Source organism: Malus sylvestris, chromosome 1 (assembly GCF_916048215.2).
Source record: "Malus sylvestris chromosome 1, drMalSylv7.2, whole genome shotgun sequence".
Taxonomy (NCBI): Eukaryota; Viridiplantae; Streptophyta; class Magnoliopsida; order Rosales; family Rosaceae; genus Malus; species Malus sylvestris.
In genome coordinates this window covers 19,208,307-19,228,464 of record NC_062260.1, presented here as the reverse complement: position 1 = coordinate 19,228,464, position 20,158 = coordinate 19,208,307, and the positions used below count along the sequence as shown (strand labels likewise).

At 39.1% G+C, this 20,158-nt stretch overlaps 2 pseudogenes; both read right to left on the bottom strand.

Annotated features, from left to right (window-relative positions):
• Positions 1-612: 612 nt before the first annotated feature.
• On the bottom strand, positions 613-6,519 carry LOC126621032 (uncharacterized; annotated as a pseudogene).
• Positions 6,520-7,853: 1,334 nt separating this feature from the next.
• On the bottom strand, positions 7,854-15,639 carry LOC126614306 (3-hydroxyisobutyryl-CoA hydrolase 1-like; annotated as a pseudogene).
• Positions 15,640-20,158: the final 4,519 nt, after the last annotated feature.

The window sequence follows — 20,158 nt, the reverse complement described above, 5'->3', positions numbered from 1 at the left end:
CTAAATTACGAATATGATGATTTGAACTTAGGTGTTGAGAATGTACCACATTGCTCTAATGATGATGCAAGTTGGTCACTTTTTTGTTTTTAATACAAGCAATATTCTTACTCTAAATTACATTAAGTCGTTAAACACATGACACATTGAATTGAATGGAAAAACCCCGACTACTAGAGCAATACCACTAGCACAAAAATATATTGAAAATTATAAACTTAGAATCGTTTTTCTATGAAGTATTGGCATTAAGGTTGAAAATTATAAACTTGTAATCGTTTTTCTATGGAGTCATTGGAATTATGTGACTTATTTTATGGATATACAATCACTTTCCCACCTAACCTTGGTAGAGAAATTCTCACGGCCTGTTTGGTTTCCATGCTCAATCCTAACTTCCTAGGACTTGAGAATACAAAGACTTTCAATCCAACGTTTGGAAATGTTGGGAAACAAAAACAAGGATAAGTATTCTTCTACCCTCATAAGATTTGACAATCCAATTTCCCGCCAACCAAACAGACCTCAACGCTTCGAATGTTCTTTTCTTAATGGTGTATCACTTGTTTAGAAGTGCTTTTAAAATGACCGAAAACACTTTTGGTGATGGTGTTTTTGAGTTCCAAGAAAGAAGCATCAGTTATGTGATTCTTACAGGAAGTGTTTTGCAGACAGAGTTATTTCCGAAACAATTTAAGCTCTAATTGAACAATTTTTGGGTTATATACACAAACAAAAAGAACGGAAAAGGATGGCGAAGGAGAGCCAAGTGGAAAGATATCTAGCATTTCCTTTGTCGCCCTATCTTTCTTATGAACAAGAAACTTGAACTTCGACTTCTCAAACGGTAGAACCATAAGAATAGTAACAGTCGACCAGAGCTATGGCCGAGAAATGCATACCACAGAACTAGCTGAACGGGGCAGGACTTTAACTTAGAACCTATCTCTTATTGGCAGCCTCGAATCCTCAAGGACGATTCATCTTTGCTTATGATTCTGAAAACCAGTGTCCTTGGAAGCGAAAAAGTGATGGGTGAAACCTTGCAGCAGTTGCAGATCTCTCTCTCTTTCGCCTTTCGCTTTTCAAATTTATTTTCGCATCAGTATTTACAATATAAACACACCTTTTGTAGCCGCGGAGAAAAGTTGCAACTTGTCCTCACTCAAGCAACCAAGCAAACCTTTGTCCTGAGAACGTGCATACTTCACGTCAAGGATGGAATGTTGATGAGGTTCAAGATTCTGGCTCACTTTTAGACTTGGCAATTCCCGCAGCCTCAATCCACGGGTCAGTTCCTCACCATACGCAAACAATGGGTAGCAGTCTGGTATATCTACAATGGCAGACTTTCTCAGCTGAAAGTCATTCAAATGAACTGGCACAGATCCCATCTTATGATAAAAGCAATCATCTACCCTCTTGATAAGAACTTGTGAACCAGAAGGTCTAGCGGATGTATTGGTTTTCGGATGATATGAAGCAACTATGTTATCAGTTGAGGGACTATAAGCTACTGATATACAAACACCTTGATCCTCTAATCCGGGGATGAGAAATGACCTTCAAGTTTTAGATACGAGTTAGAATATCAACCAGCTCATATGACTTTAATTAAGGTTGTGTTTCAGAAAACCTTTTTAGAAGAGTTGGCAGGATACTTTAACCAAAGGGTCTAATCATCACAAGTTTATAACTTTGTATAAACTAACCTTTCTCCAGCAGGACCAGCACTACCCATGTTCCACACGCAAGGGCCAATGGAAGAAGCAGTGAGCAATTTATGAGAAGTGTGACTGAAAGCACGGTTTTGCACGAGGGAGTGTATAGTATGAATTGGCCGGGAGGTCAGCCCAGCCAAAGATAGCAGAGGAATCTTGCTAAAACGCATATCGAACATTAAAAGCATACCATCCTGCCAAATTACAAATGAGAGGATAAGATAATTAGCCGCCAACAATAAACTGATATTTTATCAAATTCGCATAAGATTGACTAAACTAAAACGAAAAAGAAAAAAACATCTAGAGGCGTTCAAATAATGGAAGATAACACTAAGCAGTATTATATGTCCATATACAACCCCCTCTTCATCCACAAAAAAATATAAGCATATGATATAACTTAAACTAAATAGTTAGGGATCAAAACCTGTAAACCAGTATATATACAATGTGGCTTGTTAAGATCCCATGAGCACGACCATGCGGGGCCCTGGATATGCACAGCCATGTTTATTCAGATAAATGGTAGAAAAAAAAGAAAAAAAAGTACATGGTAATGGTAGCACAACAGTATCCATATAAGCTAACTATCTGTGTCTCCATAAATCCGAAAAGTAAGTACTTCCTAAATAGGTCCCGGGAATCCCTTCTGTTTTATAATGGTAAGTACAGAATCTCATTCGTATAATAGATGCTAGAAAATAATATGACTGATCACTTTTGGAAGTTCCAATATGGGGATCCAATCTTATTTTAGAACCCTGTAATCTGTCATGTGGGCACGATCTGATCACAGAACTTATTCCAAAAAATCTAATATAAAAAAAAAAGGAAAAATGGGATATTCTGCAGTGAAAATACTCCGCTAGACACACACACGCACGCACACTAGCAGATAAGCGACAACATTTATTCTCTAGACTTGCAACACAGAGTATGGGAAAAATTATACCGGTAAGTCATAAGTGGTGACAAAACTGTTGCTCCCCAAGCTGAAACACAAAACAAAACAAAACAAAACAAGTAAATTCCAAAAAACAATTGTACCTGAAAATAAAATTCCAACAAATTTCACCTCAATAGTCACATTGGCCAAAAAGATAGAATAGGCAAACCTAAGAAATGATAATTTCTTCCCCAGTGAAGCTAAAAGGGCGAATCTACCACATGGGGATACACGTAGATCCTTAATGGGCTTTGTACGAGGTGGAAGCTGTATATCTTCACTTTGTTGAGGAGACATCAAGTTGACCTGTGGTAAACCAATTATGCATATGAAAAGTAACAAAATCAGACATATGTATATGCTGAAAACTATATTTTTGTTTTGTTTTTGTTAGTGTTCAACAAGAACTATACTTTCTTCAGCATGTGTGTGCCACCTATTCCAGATATCCTTCGAGCAAGGACCAAAGTTTAAGAAGAAGCATCCATATCAAAAAGTCGTGCCCCTTCTACTGCCAGCTCACTCTGTCAATGATATATCTATCCGCTGTCAATGGATGCTATGCATCATATGAAATCAAAATTCTAAAATAGACTCATGGATGACAAGCATCTAACTGCCAAATTCGTGTGTTGACAAGCATATAGAAAACACTGAACCATGAATGAATTTAATATATAATTACAACAAATATGATCAGACCATTGTCATTATCAGACCGTTGTCATTCTCTTTGATCTCTTTTGTATGGTATGTTCACGATTATTTATAATATTTATCAGTCAGTTCTTTTTTGTCTAAAAGAATAAATATATTCTTCTGTTTACTATGAATGGTGTCTGCTTTTGGCTGGAAGCTTAGCGCATATTGTAGAGAGTACTATTCCACCAAACAAGCAAAAAGCAGCCACCATCTCAATGGCACATCAGACACTATAGCCCACCTTCCCCCTAAATGTCATGGCATCTGCCACATTCCCACTACTCAATGCAGATAAGCATGCCCTCTAGTCTCATGCAATCCTCACCACCAAGTACACAGGCTTGTTGTTCGCAACCAAAAAGATCCTATGACCATATTTCCAGAAACCCATCCTCTATTTTTAATCAAACTGATGAATCGATAATCCACCTTTTTTTTAGCTTTGCAAAGACCTTATAGTGTTCATACAAGAAGCAACTCAGCCTTATTGGGATTTACCAAATTCTGATCATGAAAGGGAAATTCCTCTCGTACAGAAAGTTCAAATGCATTCTAGACAAATTTACTACTACAAGGACTACATAAAAAATTGTGGAAGCTACTTGGACAAGGACCCAACTGAATAAAACAAATCACCGAACAATATATGACGTGATAAAGTTGGAGAAAGAATTACGAATAGATGCACCTCCAATTGAAATTTACAGTGAAGAATTCCTTCTCTGAGAAAATTATGGGCAGAGTGATGATCTGCATTATGGCACACGTCTCCAATTAAAACAAATTCACTGATTCATTATAGCAGTAGGGCACGTACTTTTAAATGAGTAACAATGAATGTTTTCATCATGTTGTGAGACCCTAAAAAGGATGGTGGGTTATTATGAAATAAATCTTAAGGGGCATTAATTCTTTTAGACACAACCAACTGAAAATAAATTTGCTCAATATAAAAACTGGAAATAAATTTGCAAGGTAAAGTTCTAAAATAGAAATATGACCCCATTGTCTGCCCTGTCTCTGCTCCATCCCTTTCTCTCCTGATGCTGCATCACCTCTGCAGCTAAGTTTCTGGAAAACAAAATATGGACATCAGTGGAAAAGCAGCTAGCAAAGGATAAAATAGAACTAGGTAGCAAAAACAGATAAATAATCAAAAAAGTTAATTCTTAAACCAAAACTTTAAACACAGCAAAATATTTGTTATAAACTTGAAAGGATGAAACAGTTTTCTGCATGAATTAACTGATCCCAAGAAATGAATGCCCAACGCCGTAAGAAAGAGGAAACCAAGATAATACGTCTTTTGAAGATCAAGTTAATTTGAGAAATAAAAATATGAAGTTTACAAACAAATACCTCCCCCCAGTTGGTTAATTCCTTGAATAGATTTTCTTGTACACGGAATAAATCATCTTGTATGTCAAGTAAAGAAGCTCTCTGCACATGATAGGAAAAATCATAAAGGCATTCTCCTTTGCCAAATAAAAAAAAGAAAACAAGTATTTTAACTGTTATTGCAACAACTAAGCAACCAAACAGAATGCAGCTTGATAATCTGGTACTCAGTAGTCTTACTTCAGTCTTGAGAGAGGCGACTTCAGCCTCGTATGATCTTACTTTCTGCAGAATGGTTGAGTTCATATTCAGATTAGTGTTTATCATAAATGTTTGAAACTTGTTTAACACGAGATAATACATAATCATCACCTTATGTAGACTTTCATCAAGAACAACTATTGGTGATCCAAACAGCTTTATTATGTCCTTTAAGTTGTACTTTGAATTGCATTGTGGACACTACAGAAAAAAAAAACGATGGGGTGAAACAAATGTACATAAATGAAAAATAAAAGAACGATGGGTGAAATGAATGTAGATAAATGAAAAAACAAAGAAGGCAGCAGAAAGAACCTTTGCAACAATTCCACCATGTTGTTGAATCCATCTTCTAATGCAAGACAAGCCATATACATGACCACAAGGAAGACAACTTCGAAATGAACAAAGAATGAGTTTAGCCAATTGAATTTTCAATTGAAAGTGATACGTTACGCAGAATACACCTGGAGGAATACAAACAGCACTCTAGCAACAAAAGCAAAATTATTAATTAGAAATACAGACGTCAGCACAAAAATTCAAGTGTAATGGCAAGTTGAGAAAGCTAGAATTTAACTTCAACATCGCATTCCCAACAAAGAACCCCTCCCCCACAAAACATTTTTACTTTTTGTTGACGGGAAGCATGCGAGCTGACCCAAAAGTGAGGTCACTAACAACTTAAGAACACCAAGCCTCTTTAACCATTACCGTGTTATGTCAGACTTCCCTCGAGAAGGTACCATATTAATCCACCACTTTTCATTTGTTGGTGACACGACTATGTTCTGCAGCGCTAATATCGAACAGTCAGGACTCCCCAATTGAGTTCTTCTCAGCTTCTGAGATGGTATTGGGGGTTTATGGGTTAATTTACGCAGATACTTTCGGTGACTGATTAACTTTACCAATTGTTTGGTTGATAAATTTTACTGTTTCCTTGTACCTTTCTGAATTTCAGCATAGAATTTCCGGTTTCGAGTAAACTATTCGAATGAAATAGTAAATTCTCCCAATGCAATCAACAATCCGTTTCTAAAGAACGCAACTTTACTGAATCAAAACAAAAATCAAACTCTCCAAAACGATCAAACAATCTGAATTATTACAACAACAGAAACAAAATTCAAATTCAACACACATGCCAACACAAACCAATAAATTTTCCAGGAAAATAAAAAAATTTCCGGGAAAACCAAGAAGATGGTATATTTGTATTTCTAACCTGACTTGATGATCGCCTTGCGACTCCCACGCCTCCATACAAATAGGACAAAACAAACCCTCCGTATCGCTCAAAGCCAAAACCTTCTTTCTTCTGCCTTCGTCGCCGTCGCCACCGCAATTCGACGACAGCGAAGGCGAGATTTCTCGGCGCTGCTTGGGAATCGGAGTCCGAGCGTCGGTTTGCAGCTCGTGTGCTTCCTGCTCGTCCTCTCCGTCAATGAGCATTGCCATCACACTATCTGAGGGCTCGGAAGTAGACATCGTCAGTCGGTTTCGAAGCTCTGCGGTTTCCGGGGGTAAAGTCGTCAGACGAGCACAGAAAAAGGAAGAAGAAAGCAAGTGTAGTTTTACTTGATGCACTATCTGCCGCCAAAATCGTACTTGGGCCACCCCAACCCAAAGCATAAAGTTCTGGCCCAGTTTTGTTGTGAAGTTTAAGACCCAAATTCGAGGCCCAAATTTTGTGGGCCGGATATGAAACAAGCCCAGTTGCGTTTCTCCGAAAGTTGTCTTTGGGCATCCACCAAATTTTATAACAAAAAGCCGAAAGGTCGGGTGGTAAAACTTACGACACTGGTTGTATACAATTTTGTGTCAATGTGATGTACGAAGAGCAATTCCACCCCACACCCAGAAATCGAAAAGCCAACCTCCGGCCCAGTCCAAAAAGTTGGGCAATTGGTGGGCCTAAAGTAGCCTGACTGCCTAGTCAGGCAATCTCTGCTTGGTCCTTCACCTGGGTGCCATGTGACGTCAGATTGACGTCAGCTATGTTATAATTTTTTTTTGCATCAGGTGCATGCATTACTCTTGTCCCTAGGTAGCGCATCAATGGACTAAAAAGGTCGTGGGGCCCATGCTATAGGGATGTCAGGTCCTTCTGCCCCTAGGTGACGTGGCTCATTCTTGTCCGTTAGCTTTCCAACGGTTATAATTTTGAACTGGTGGATTTCCAACGGTTAAGAATTTTGAATTTGAACCCAACACCAGAGTTGCACCACTTTGCATAAATAAAAACAGATTAGCTCCATAACAGATCTTATTTTTATTTATGACCCAAACACGAGGCTATTGCATTTGAAAAACGTTTTAACCTCACCAAATGTCTTAGTTGATTTCAGGGATGTTTCCTTACATAATTTTTGGGTTTTAAAGAAACACATTCATGTCTTAATGTGTTGTTGTATATGTGTGGTGTTATGTTCGATGTATAATATTGTTTCAACATTAGATTATAGGGCTAACTGAGTTTTAAAATAATCCATGTACTTTCAGGTGTTGTGATTTTTATAAGATCATGAGTTTTTAATTTTCTCACATTGCACCCTAAAGTTTTGACATTTATATCAATTTACACCTTTTGTTTATTTAAATGTCTAATCTTCCAAAATTGATGAGTTTTTTTACTGTCAATGTGGTGCAAATGTAGCTTACACTTTTCAATACCTATGGTGCATAATGAGAAAATTTAAAATTTATGACCATTTTTTAAAATCACTCCAAACTTGAATAGTGTGAAATGTAGTTAACCCAAATATTATTTAACTTCTTAATTACACTATAATCATCAAAGTTTTAACTTTTTAATTACACTATAATTATCAAAGTTAGATATAGTTATGTTATTGAAAACATAAAAAATCACAAGCTGATCAAAGCTTGGAAGTGGCAAATACAGGCAATTTGGATCTTGTAGGGAGCTTTAATTATTTCCTGTCTTTATCATCACCATCCAACTTAGTGAAGTAGTGCTCAACCATATCATCAGTGATGAGATCCAATTTAGAAGGCTTCCATTTTGGTTTCTTATCCTTGTCCCACAAAGTAGCTCTGCAACCCTCTTTGAAGTCCTTGTTGATCTCCCCATGCAGAATATGACAAGTTATTCGGTACTCGCGAACAAGGCATTCACCGATTCCTTTCACCCTGCCTTCCCTAATGGATCTTAAAGTAATTTTCGAACTCATCGGCGATGCCTTCTTCAGCGATTAAATTGCTGCAGCTAACCATTCTTTATGATCACTAGCCCTAGTGTTTGCCTTAGTAAGTTCCTCCTCAAGGGCACTTACAATTTCTTCCACTGTTGGTTTAGAAAAGTACTTGTCAATAATACCCTTTTTTTAATAAGCACTTTTTCACTCAAAGCTGGTTTCTTCAGTGAGTATTCATTTATAATTGCTGAAATAATAGAAGCAAGATCACAGATTGATGAAGTAGATGAAGCTACTCGGCATGTCAAAGCTTCTTCCAATAAAGACAATTTGGCTTAGGGCACATAATGAGTCGCTAGGCCATATGCAAGCATTTCAGCTGTTCGGGCAAGGATTCGGCCTTGGCAAAGCTCCCCTGGAGTGTTGGCACTTGGCGTTGATGTTGGTTGTTGGTCGAGTTCTTGCTGCTTGGTGTGCTACAAGAAGAGAACAAAGTCAGTTTTGAAATGTGTCTTTGTGGGGCCTTAGGTGTAGGCTTTCAGGCTCACAATCACAACTAACAAAGAGTTAGGCATGCCACTGTTATCTCAATATAATAGATGTTGAACAAATTTGATTTAAGTCGATTACTTGTGCCCTAAGATACTTAAATTTCTTGTTATCAAAGGATTGTCCCAGATGGGTTAAGTTTGCATTAAGTTCTTTTTCTTGCCTTGTGACCGAGGACTTTTACTTATAATTTTGTATGTTCAGATGAAAGGAGTCCAGAGCCCTCTTAATCATTCGATTGGTTACAGTTAAACGCTTAAAGAAGTGAAGTTAACTTGCTTAGCCATATTTGATTATAAATGGGTCTTAAAGCGAGAAACAATTGCAAGTGAGTTAAAACATAACATAATATGCATTTAAACAACGGATCTACAAACTGTAAGTACAAACACAAAGAAGTTGGGCAAGATTCAGGTAAGGTTCAAATATCTTGCAACCACTTCTCTTTGAGTTTGTAGAAGGGTCGTGGGTACTGGGAAATGGAAATGTAAGCAGGAAATACAAATAAGGTTCCTAAAGGGAATCGATAATACGAATCTAGGATAAGGTAACAGAGCTTCTAATATTGCTAAAAATGGCTTTCTACCAGGAATCTATGGCTAAAAGGTGCAGAATATGGACGAAGTGCAGCTTTTTAGGTATTTGCTTGTCTGATAGGCAAGTTTGTATGTCTTTTGTTTGATTGGTTGAATGTCCTTGCCCCTAGAGCTTACTTCCCCTTTTATAGACGATTTGGCCCGATTGCTTTTAGCTTTGTTCTTGGCCGAAGTGTAACACCCCATCCCCGAAATATTTATTTTCAGGAATTGAGTTTGTTGATAGGCCCAACATAAAACTCTTGTTTATTTAGCCGCCAATATTCATGACCATATAATTAAGTTCCTTAATTCCACAAGTTCTATAACCTTAATTCTCTTATCAAAACATAACAATTTTATGTTGGATTCCTTACCCTTTACCCCTCTTAGATCAATTTTTTCTCCAATCTAAGAATAATTCTCAACTCAATTGAAATTCTCAATTATTTAACCTTCGTTTAATTTTATGGCCCAAACTAAACTTCGCTTTACTTAGCTAAATTCTCAATCATGATGCTTTATTTAATTTCTTTACTTCCTTATAAACTATAATCATATTTTAATTACCAAAGTGTCACATCCCGGCCCGAGTCCACCACATCCCGGGCCCGTTCCACCATCGTACCACGATATTGTTCGTTTTGGGCCGACCACGCCTTCACAGTTTTGTTTTTGGGAACTCACACGAGAATTTCCTAAAAACAAAACCATGAGGGCGTGGTCGGCCCAAAGCGGACAATATCGTGCTACGGTGGTGAAACAGGCTTGGGATGTGGTGGACCCGGGCCGGGATGTGGCAAATGGTATCAAAGCCAATCCATGGCCGGAAGTGTGCCGACGAGGACGTCGAGCCCCTAAGGGGGGTGGATTGTAACATCCCACATTGCCCAGGGGAGTGATCTTTAAATGTATATTCCCATCCCTACCTAGCACGAGGCATTTTGGGAGCTCACTAGCTTCAGGTTCTATTGGAACTCCGAAGTTAAGCGCGTAGCGCACGAGAGCACTCTTAGGATGGGTGACCCACTGGGAAGTTGCTCATGAGTTCCCAAAAACAAAATCGTGAGGGAATGGTAAGCCCAAAGTGAACAATATCGTGCTACGGTGGTGGAACAGGCCCAGGATGTGGTGGACCCGGGCCGGGATGACATCCATGTAGCACGATATTGTCCGCTTTGGGCCTTGACCACGCTCTCACGATTTTGTTTCTAGGAACTCACGAGCAACTTCCCAGTGGGTCACCCATCCTAGGAGTGCTCTCGTGCGTTACTCGCTTAACTTCGGAGTTCCAATGGAACCCGAAGCCAGTGAGTTCCCAAAATGCCTTGTGCTAGGTAGGGATGAGAATATACATTTAAGGATCACTCCCCTGGGCAATATGGGATGTTACAATCTACCCCCCTTAAGGGCTCGACGTCTTCGTCGGCACATTTCATTATCCAGGCCAGGGGCGGATCACTTCCCGGGCCCGCTCCACCACCGTAGCACGATATTGTCCGTTTTGGGCTTACCATTCCCTTACGGATTTGTTTTTGGGAACTCACGAGCAACTTCTCACTAGGTCACCCATCCTGGGAGTGCTCTAGCCTCCTTTTCGCTTAACTTCGGAGTTCCTACGAAACCCAAAGCCAGTGAGCTCCCAAAATGCCTCGTGCTATGTAGGGATATGAATATACATTTAAGGATCACTCCCCTAGGCAATGTGGGATCTTACAATCCACCCTCCTTATGGGCCAGACGTCTTCGTTGACACACTTCCAGCCAAAGATTGGCTCTGATACCATTTGTCACATCCCCGCCCGAGTCCACCACATCCCAGGCCCGTTCCACCATCGTAGCACGATAATGTCCGCTTTGGGCTTACCATTCCCTCACGGTTTTGTTTTTGGGAACTCACAAGCAACTTCCCAGTGGGTCACCCATCCTGGGAGTGCTCTCGTGTGCTACTCGCTTAACTTCGGAGTTCTAATGGAACCCGAAGCCAGTAAGCTCTCAAAGGCTTTGTGCTAGGTAGGGATGAGAATATACATTTAATGATCACTTCCCTGGGCGATGTGGGTTGTTACACAAAGCATATGCTTAGATTTTTCACTAAATCTCCAAATTTCTTCTATTAACTCAACTTCTCAACAAAAGTTAATACTTAATTTTCGAATTATGAGTTACTTACAAAATCTATAACCCAACTCATTTACAAAGAACATAAGATATATGTTATAAATTAATCACCCAATTACTCTTCATAGAAAAATTTCAACGTAAGATTAATCTTGATTATTTAAGGCTACATCTAACTTCTCGTTAGACTGCCTATTTACCCTAAACAGAGATCAAGCCTTTCGTAGTTCACAAACCAATTTCCAATTAATTCCAAAACTATTTAATTAACCCAAAATATACAACATTTGTGTTAACATTCGAAACACGTCAATTAAATGCCAAAACATAATTAGAATAACAAAATTCGCACAAAAACACAATGTCGACTCCTCGGGCCATGCGCGCAGGTGGCGGTCAGCCGCCCCGACTTGCTAGAAAATTCAACTGTTTCTAAAAATTCTCAAAAAATTACACAAATGAAGATCTCAAAAAGTAGAGCAAACTTTATACATGTGGCCAAGTCCAATTTGACCGGGAAAAGCTCTAATTTCACTCAAACCTGTCGGAAACCCTCGAATTTGGTGTTCTTGATTCGACTCCAAAACAACTTCAACGCCCCAACCAATGAATGAGCTTTGTTCCAGGCCTCAAGGGAAGTCTAATGGTGGTGGTAATTGGAGAAAAAGATTTAAGGATTTGAGGAATTTCCTTATTTTTAAGGCTAAAGTCCATCAAACTTGGGGTGTAATGGAGAGAAGGAAAGTCTTAGAATGTTTCCCATGTGTTTGGGTGCTTTGGATCGCCGGAAAACCAACGGAAATACACTAAAAATGGGTAATACGGGTCGGGTCCGAGAGCTACACGGGTTGGGTATGGGTTGCAGAGGCTCAGTTTGTGTGCTCTGCACCTCCCTTATTTCCTCTCCTTTCTCCCTCATCTCAATGGTCTCTCTACCTCTTCATTCCCCTCAATTGGCAACCTTTTTTCCTCCTCCATCTTTCTCCTTGTTCTTTTATTTTTTAGATTTTTTTTCCAGCACATCCAGGCACGGGCCCCCATCGTATCCTGGGCTCGACTCCGCTGTAGCACGATATTGTCCTCTTTGGGCCCCGACCACACCATCATGGTTTTGTTTCTGGGAACTCACATGAGAACTTCCCAGTGGGTTACCCATCATGGGATTGCTCTCGCGCAAAATCGTTTAACTTCGGAGTGAGCTCCCAAAAGGCCTTGTGCTAGGTAGAGATAGAAATATACATATAAGGCTTACATGATCCACTCCCCTGAGCAATGTGGGATGTCACAATCTACCCTCCTTAGGGGCCCGACGTTCTCGTCGGTACACTTCCGGCCAAGGATTCGCTCTGATACCCACATCGCTCAAGGGAGTGGATACTGTAAGCCTTATATGTATATTCCTATCTCTACCTAGCACGAGGAATTTTGGGAGCTCACTGGCTTCGGATTCCATCAGAACTCCGAAGTTAAGCAAGTTCGCACGAGAGCAATCCTATGATGAGTGACCCACTAGGAAGTTCTCGTGTGAGTTCCCAGAAACAAAACCGTGTGGGCGTGGTTGGGGCCCAAAGCAGGCAATATCGTACTACGACGAAGTCGAGCCCGGAATATGGTAGGAGCCCGGGATGTAGTGATGGCCCGTGCCGGGATGTGACATGAATGCTCTCAGGGGTAGTGAGTTACCTTGTATTTACACCTTTATGCCATTTTAAAGTGCTTTTTGGTTGGTAGCGCTGGTCTTTGTCACTTGTCACTTCAATCATAAGCATGTGGCCTATGCCTTTAGCTGAGAAGGCTTCAATTTATTTCAAGCTTCATCGCTGAGCTTCGGGTAAGTTCAACTTGTTTTTGGCGCCTTTGGGCTTCCTTTATGATAAGCCCAATATTCAAATATTAACCCAAGTATTGCCCCCTTTAATCATTGTTAAGGTTGCAAATCGAGACATTTATAATGATTAAACATCAGCTGCATGCCTTTACTCGGGACTTACACCATTGAAATAACCATTTTCGAATAAACATTTGCATTAACCCACGATTTCCAAATTTAACTAATTGCCACTATATAACCTCCACTTAAACCTTTCGGCCAAATGCCTTAGCAATTCTTATTCCCCGAGTTTCCAGAATTCCTAGATTTTCCAAAACTCTTTCACCTTCGTAGTTCTTTCTTGCTTTCTGCCTTCAATCTTCTTCCACTTTCTTTCTAAAAATCATTCAATGGCACCCAAAACTGTTCGTCCTGCATGCAAGTCTGGTGAGGGGATCGTCAACATGCACCGCCGACTCAATGACCTTCATCACCCTCGGGCTGGCCTGAATGCCTCAATCTTCTTCGAAGAGGGATGAGTACACTCCTTGGGGCCTGCTTGGACTTCCAGGGTCCCAATTGTAGTGGAGAACAATATGCCCACTGCCAATTGGTTCACCTCCAACCCATATTCCGCCGAGGCTGGCATATCGGCCTCCAAATGGTCTACTCACCGAAGAGGCTTCCCACTAATGAAGGATGAAGCCTGGTCACAGTAGGTAGACGAGCTCGAGCCTATCTGGAAGAAGAAGTGGATGAGCAATGGCATTTATAAGCTCATTATACTCTCCAAGGTCATGGTGATTGCCAAACCCGAGCTCCTGACCACAACTTTTCTCTTTTGGGATAATAAGACTAACACATTCAATTTTAGAATGGGTCTTATGTCTTTAATTGTCCTCAACATGGCTAAAGTCTTTAGGCTAAGGCCATTGGGCAGATTTGTGGACATCGCCCATGATTTTTCTTCCCCTTCTTGCCAAATTGCTGAAGGCTCGGGCACGTCTGAATCCATTACTCGTCTAAAGTACATTCCCTCCACCTTTAAGAGTTATGTGACGTCCTTCGTGGGCTTCATCAATTTCGCAAAGAAGACCTTCAGCCACTGTAAATAGGGACCAAGAACACATGTACTTCTTATTGTACTGGCTTAACAAACACGTGTTCCCCAACAAATCCAAATGAGTGAAGCTGAAGTGGATCCCTCTAGTGGAGGCTCTTCATTCATTTAATGATGTGGCCATGGGATATTTCCTCCTTGCATACCTCTACCACCTGTTGTACGAGACGACTTAAGGCGAGCCCTTTAAAACCAATCTCAACGAGCCAAACTGGATGGTCCAATTGTGGCTCAAGTGGTACTTCCCCGAATTTTGGGTGCCCAATCTGGAGTTCCCCAAAGGAGTGGCTCTAGCTCGAATCTTGGTCGAGGTGTTTCCGACCAACCATTCAACATTCCCTACCTCTATTTCTTCAGAGGTTGCTGGACTCGGGCAGACTTGGAGTGGAGAGCTTCTGTGCTGCAAAGATATCCATAGTTCTTAGACCAAATCTTCCAGGATGCATTTGGGGAAGATGTCAGCAGCCTCTGTAAGGAAAAGTTCTTATGTTATGTCCAACAACAAGACCTGGCATGGGGAGTGCGGAGTGACTACATAGGTTACGAGCACGGGATGAAGGTCTACCACCCCAACTTCTATGGTAGGCAGCTCGGCTTCAAGCAGGCCATCCCAGTGCCATTCTTTGATTCCATGGACAGTGGAACCTCATACCGCCTTCGTTCTCCTCCGGTTTGCTTTGATGTTATAAAACCCTCCAAAGAATTTGTAATATGGACCAAACATCTAGTATCAAACCACCAAGAGTTTACAAGAATTTCTATCAAATTTGACTCAACACAAACATTAACTTGTTCCACACCCTTGATTTTAAAGTGGTCTTTGAAAACTTGACAATCTTTTCTCAAATGTCCCTTAGTTTTGCAGAAAAAACATCTAAGTTTGGCAATATTTTTAGTCTTGACTTTAAGATTGTTAGATCCCTTAATAGAGTCTTTTACTCTGGTAGGTGCATTTTACTTAAAAGAGGTTAGTTTGGTATTGGAATTCTTACCAGAGTATCCACAGAATGAATTGAATGACTTCTTCCCTTTGTCTGGTTGCACAAAATTCAGTGCTTCTACTTCCTTGCCTTTTTCTTGCTTTTGTCTAGTCTCATCTTGCACACACTGTGCAATTAGCTCATCAACATCCCAATTCTTGTCTTGAATATTATAAGACACCTTCAATTTACTGTATTTGTTTGGAAGAGCCTGAATGATCATGAATACAAGCTGTTTCTCTCCAATATTAACATCTAGAGAATTCAACTTTTCAGCTGCATCGGTCATTTTCATAATGTGATATCGGATGAAGCCTGTCCCTTCAATCTTGTATGTGGTAAGCATTGCCATGTATTGAATGATTTCTGCCTTTTAAGATTCTTTAAACTTCCTCTCAATTGCATCCAAACAGTTAACAACCAATCCATGCCTTTTGATTCCATCTCGAACATTATTTGTCATGGCACTTTCAAGTATGGAAAATGACACTTTGTTAGCTCTAACCCATCTCTTTACATAAGCTTTCTCAGCCCGAGTGCTTTGATTAGTCAAAACTGGTTTAGGAGTGTAAAGAGCTATGTCGAATTCATTAAGTGTCAACAAGAGACCAATCTTTCGTCTCCAATTCTTGTAGTTGCTACCGCCGCCGGTGATAATATGTATATTGGCCAAGTTCATAGTCCTTAATGATATTGCAGATGCTGCAGTAGTTCATGAAATCACAAATATGAACTAGTTAGTTCTAGATTTCATTCCAACATCCCTTTGAACATCATGACTATAATCATAGACTCATACATATAGTCTTAATCAACAATTTGTTGATAAGCATATAAATGATATACTAAGAACTTGATCAACATGTTGCAGCCATCATGTATCCTTAAACACCAATTCATAATGATGGTGTCTCATACATGTGATAGATTCAAAATAAACAAAGTTAAATCAAGAAACCTAAATTCACTTTCAAAATCAATAGTTATACCATGTTTCTTATCAGCAATTTGTTAACCCAATCTGTAGTAGATCATATTCATACATACTCAAACACACATAGGTATTTCAGAAGCAATAAACACAAACATACCTTTCAATTACTAATTTCAAATTCTCGATGATAATAGCGGAAACAGATTTAGAATTTGAAAACATAAGGTTTTTGCGCTTTTAGAAACACCCAGATCATAGTTTCATAGAAAGAATCAAACCTAACTCTAATTTGGAAAACCCGATTCGATTGTGGTTTAGAGGTTCCAACAATCAAAATTTTTAATTTCTAAAGGGGCTGTTATTTTGTCGTTTTCGACCAGTACCTAAAACCAGTCTCAACGAGCCAACCTGGATGGTCCAATTGTGGCTCAAGTGGTACTTCCCCGAATTTTGGGTGCCCAATCTAGAGTTCCCCAAAGGAGTGGCTCTAGCCCGAATCTTGGTCGAGGTGTTTCCCACCAACCATTCAACATTCACTTGCCTCTATTTCTTTAGAATTTGCCGGACTCGGGCAGACTTAAAGTGATGAGCTTCTGTGCTGCAAAGATATCCATAGTTCTCGGACCAAATCTTCCAGAATGCCTTTGGGGAAGATGTCAGCAACCTCTGCAAGGAGAAGTTCGTGAGCTGTATCCAACAGCTGGACCTGGCATGGGGAGTGCGAAGTGACTGCATAGGTTACGAGCACGGGATGGAGGTCTACCACCTCAACTTTTGTGGTAGGTAACTCGACTTCAAGCAGGCCATCCCAATACCATTCTTTGATTCCATGCACAATGGAACCTCCTACAACCTTCGTTCTTCTCCGGTTTGCTTTGATGTTATAAAACCCTCCAAAGAATTTGTAATGTAGACCAAGCATCCAGTATCAAACCACCAAGAATTTACAGGAATTTCTATCAAATTTGACTCAACACAGACATTAACGTGTTCCACACCCTTGATTTTAAGGTAGTCTTTGAAAACTTGACAATCGTTTCTCAAATGTCCCTTAGTTTTGCAGAAAAAACATCTAAGTTTGGCAATATTTTTGGTCTTGACTTTAAGATTGTTAGATCCTTTACTAGAGTCTTTTACTCTGGTAGGTGCATTTGACTTAAAAGAGGTTAGTTTGGTATTGGAATTCTTACTAGAGTATCCATAGAATGAATTGAATGACTTCTTCTCTTTGTCCAGTTGCACAAAATTTACTGCTTCTACTTCCTTGCCTTTTTCTTGCTTTTGTCTAGTCTCATCTTGCACACACTGTGCAATTAGATCATCAACATCCCAATTCTTGTCTTGAATATTATAAGACACCTTCAATTGATTGTATTTGTTTGGAAGAGCCTGAATGATCATGAATACAAGTTGTTTCTCTCCAATATTAAAATCTAGAGAATTCAACTTCCCAGCTGCATCAGTCATTTTCATAATGTGATCTCGGATGAAGCTTGTCCCTTCAATCTTGTATGTGGTAAGCATTGCCATGTATTGAATGATTTCTGCCTTTTGAGATTCTTTGAACTTCCTCTCAATTGCATCCAAATAGTTAATAGCCAATTCATGCCTTTTGATTCGACCTCGAACAATATATGTCATAGCACTTTCAAGTATGGAAAGTGCCACTTTGTCAGCTTTAACCAATCTCTCTACATCAGCTAAGTGCTTTGATCAGTCAAAACTGGTTTGGGAGTGTCAAGAGCTATGTGGAATTCATTAAGTGTCAACAAGAGATCAATCTCTCGTCTCCAATTCTTGTAGTTGTTTCCCTCGGTGAGAATATGTATATTGGCCAAGTTCATAGTTCTTAATGATATTGCAGATGCTGCAGCAGTTCATGAAATCACAAATATGAACTAATTAGTCCAGATTTCATTCCAACATCCATTTGAACATCATGACTATAATCATAGACTCATACTTAAAGTCTTAATAATTTGTTGATAAGCATATAAATGATATATCAACATACTGCAGCCATCATGTATCCTTAAACACCGATTCATAATGATGGTGTCTCATACATGTGATAGATTCAAAATAATCAAAGTTAAATCAAGAAACCTAAATTCACTTTCAAAATCGATAGTTATACCATGTTTCTTATCAGCAATTTGTTAACCCAATCTGCAGTAGATCATATTCATACATACTCAAACACACATAGGTATTTCAGAAGCAATAAACACAAACATACCTTTCAATTACTGATTTCAAATTCTCGATGATAATAGCGGAAACGGATTTAGAATTTGAAGACATAAGGTTTTTGCGCTTTTAGAAAAACCCAGATCATAGTTTCATGGAAAGAATCAAACCTAACTCTAACAAGAAAACCCGATTCGGTTGTGGTTTAGAGGTTCCAACGATCAAAATTTTCTAAATGAGCTGTTATTTTGTCGTTTTCGACCAGTACCTATCTCCTGGCCTTAAGAACCTGACTTCGATTCTCCATGAGAGCAAAAAAAAAAATTTAATTTTTTTTATTTTTATTTTTTTGTTATAAACACACACAACTTTTCTTCTGTACAGATTGAACTCATGTTTGTATATCTTGTGGCTTTGACACCACATGTAAGCATAAACTTAACAAACACCAAGAACAAAACATGAACTACAACCATAGAGAGAACCAACCAATTATGTGTACACAAGAAAACCAAAAGGGAAAACATACCTTCAGCAGCACCAGTACTCAAAGCCATTGCAGCAAGGTTTCAGTGATCCTTCTTTTCTCTTGCATATTATCAAGAGCTCGTCTCACAGATAGGATTTGGTCCAATATGAGCGTTAGTTCTGTGAGAAGAGAGGCCACTGTATATATACATATAGACTTTACCAAAACATATTAGGATTTCCTATCAAAATCCTCATAGGAAACAAACATATGTTTCCGTGTCCTGCAATCCAATCCCAATGCTAAACAAAATCCTTATTTGTCAAGGATCAACATTCCTTTCATTAACAATACTTTCTATCAAAATTGAATACCTACAACTGATCCTAAAACTTCTCTATCTCATACTCATATTCTTACAGTATATTTGATTGTTTACTATGTACTTACTAGCAAGGGGACCATGGTGGACTAGATTTGCTGCAATTCGGTCCTCATAAATTGGGATGGTGGTAATTGGCAACTCTCCTCCTCCATCATCCATAACAGGTAGATCACTGTTCGAAACGCCACCGTGGTAGGTCGCAACAAGCCTACAAATGGTGAGATCTTCTCTTCCAAATAAATTAAAGGAACTTTAACGAAAAGTTCCCCGTAATATTCATTTTAACGAAAAATCATATTTTTACATTAAAAAATCAATCATGGTACTACACTTTACCCTTTATTGTGTCCTTATCGTTAAAATTCAAAGTTTTCAAGCCATTTTCATCAGTTTTCCTATAAATTAAAGCCCTATTGACCAAAAAAATGTAAGTAAGCCCAATTGACAAATTGAATAAACTTGGCTCTCAACCTCAATTTAGTATGGATAAGCATCTTCTCCGGATCTTTGTTGTGAGAATTTTAGGAATCCACATATTATAACCGTTTATTTTATATCGTACTGTTAGTTTTCGTCAGATATTATTTATATTTAATTTTAAATAAAGAAAGTTAAATAATTTCTGACCGCACGATATATGATAAATGATTAAAATGTAATGATTGTTAACATTCTTTTAAGACATCATCTCCTCTAATCTTTGAGATAATAAATAGTCATATCGTTACGATAAGTCATTAATTACAAAATTAATCCTATTTAACTGTAAAGTAACAGTTAATCCTATTGAAGCAACAACGACGTGGTCCGCACTAATTGGCTCACCACCTAATCACGCACGTGCTTTAATCTTTTAAATAATTTCCTAATCTTCTCACTGTGCAAACAGTACA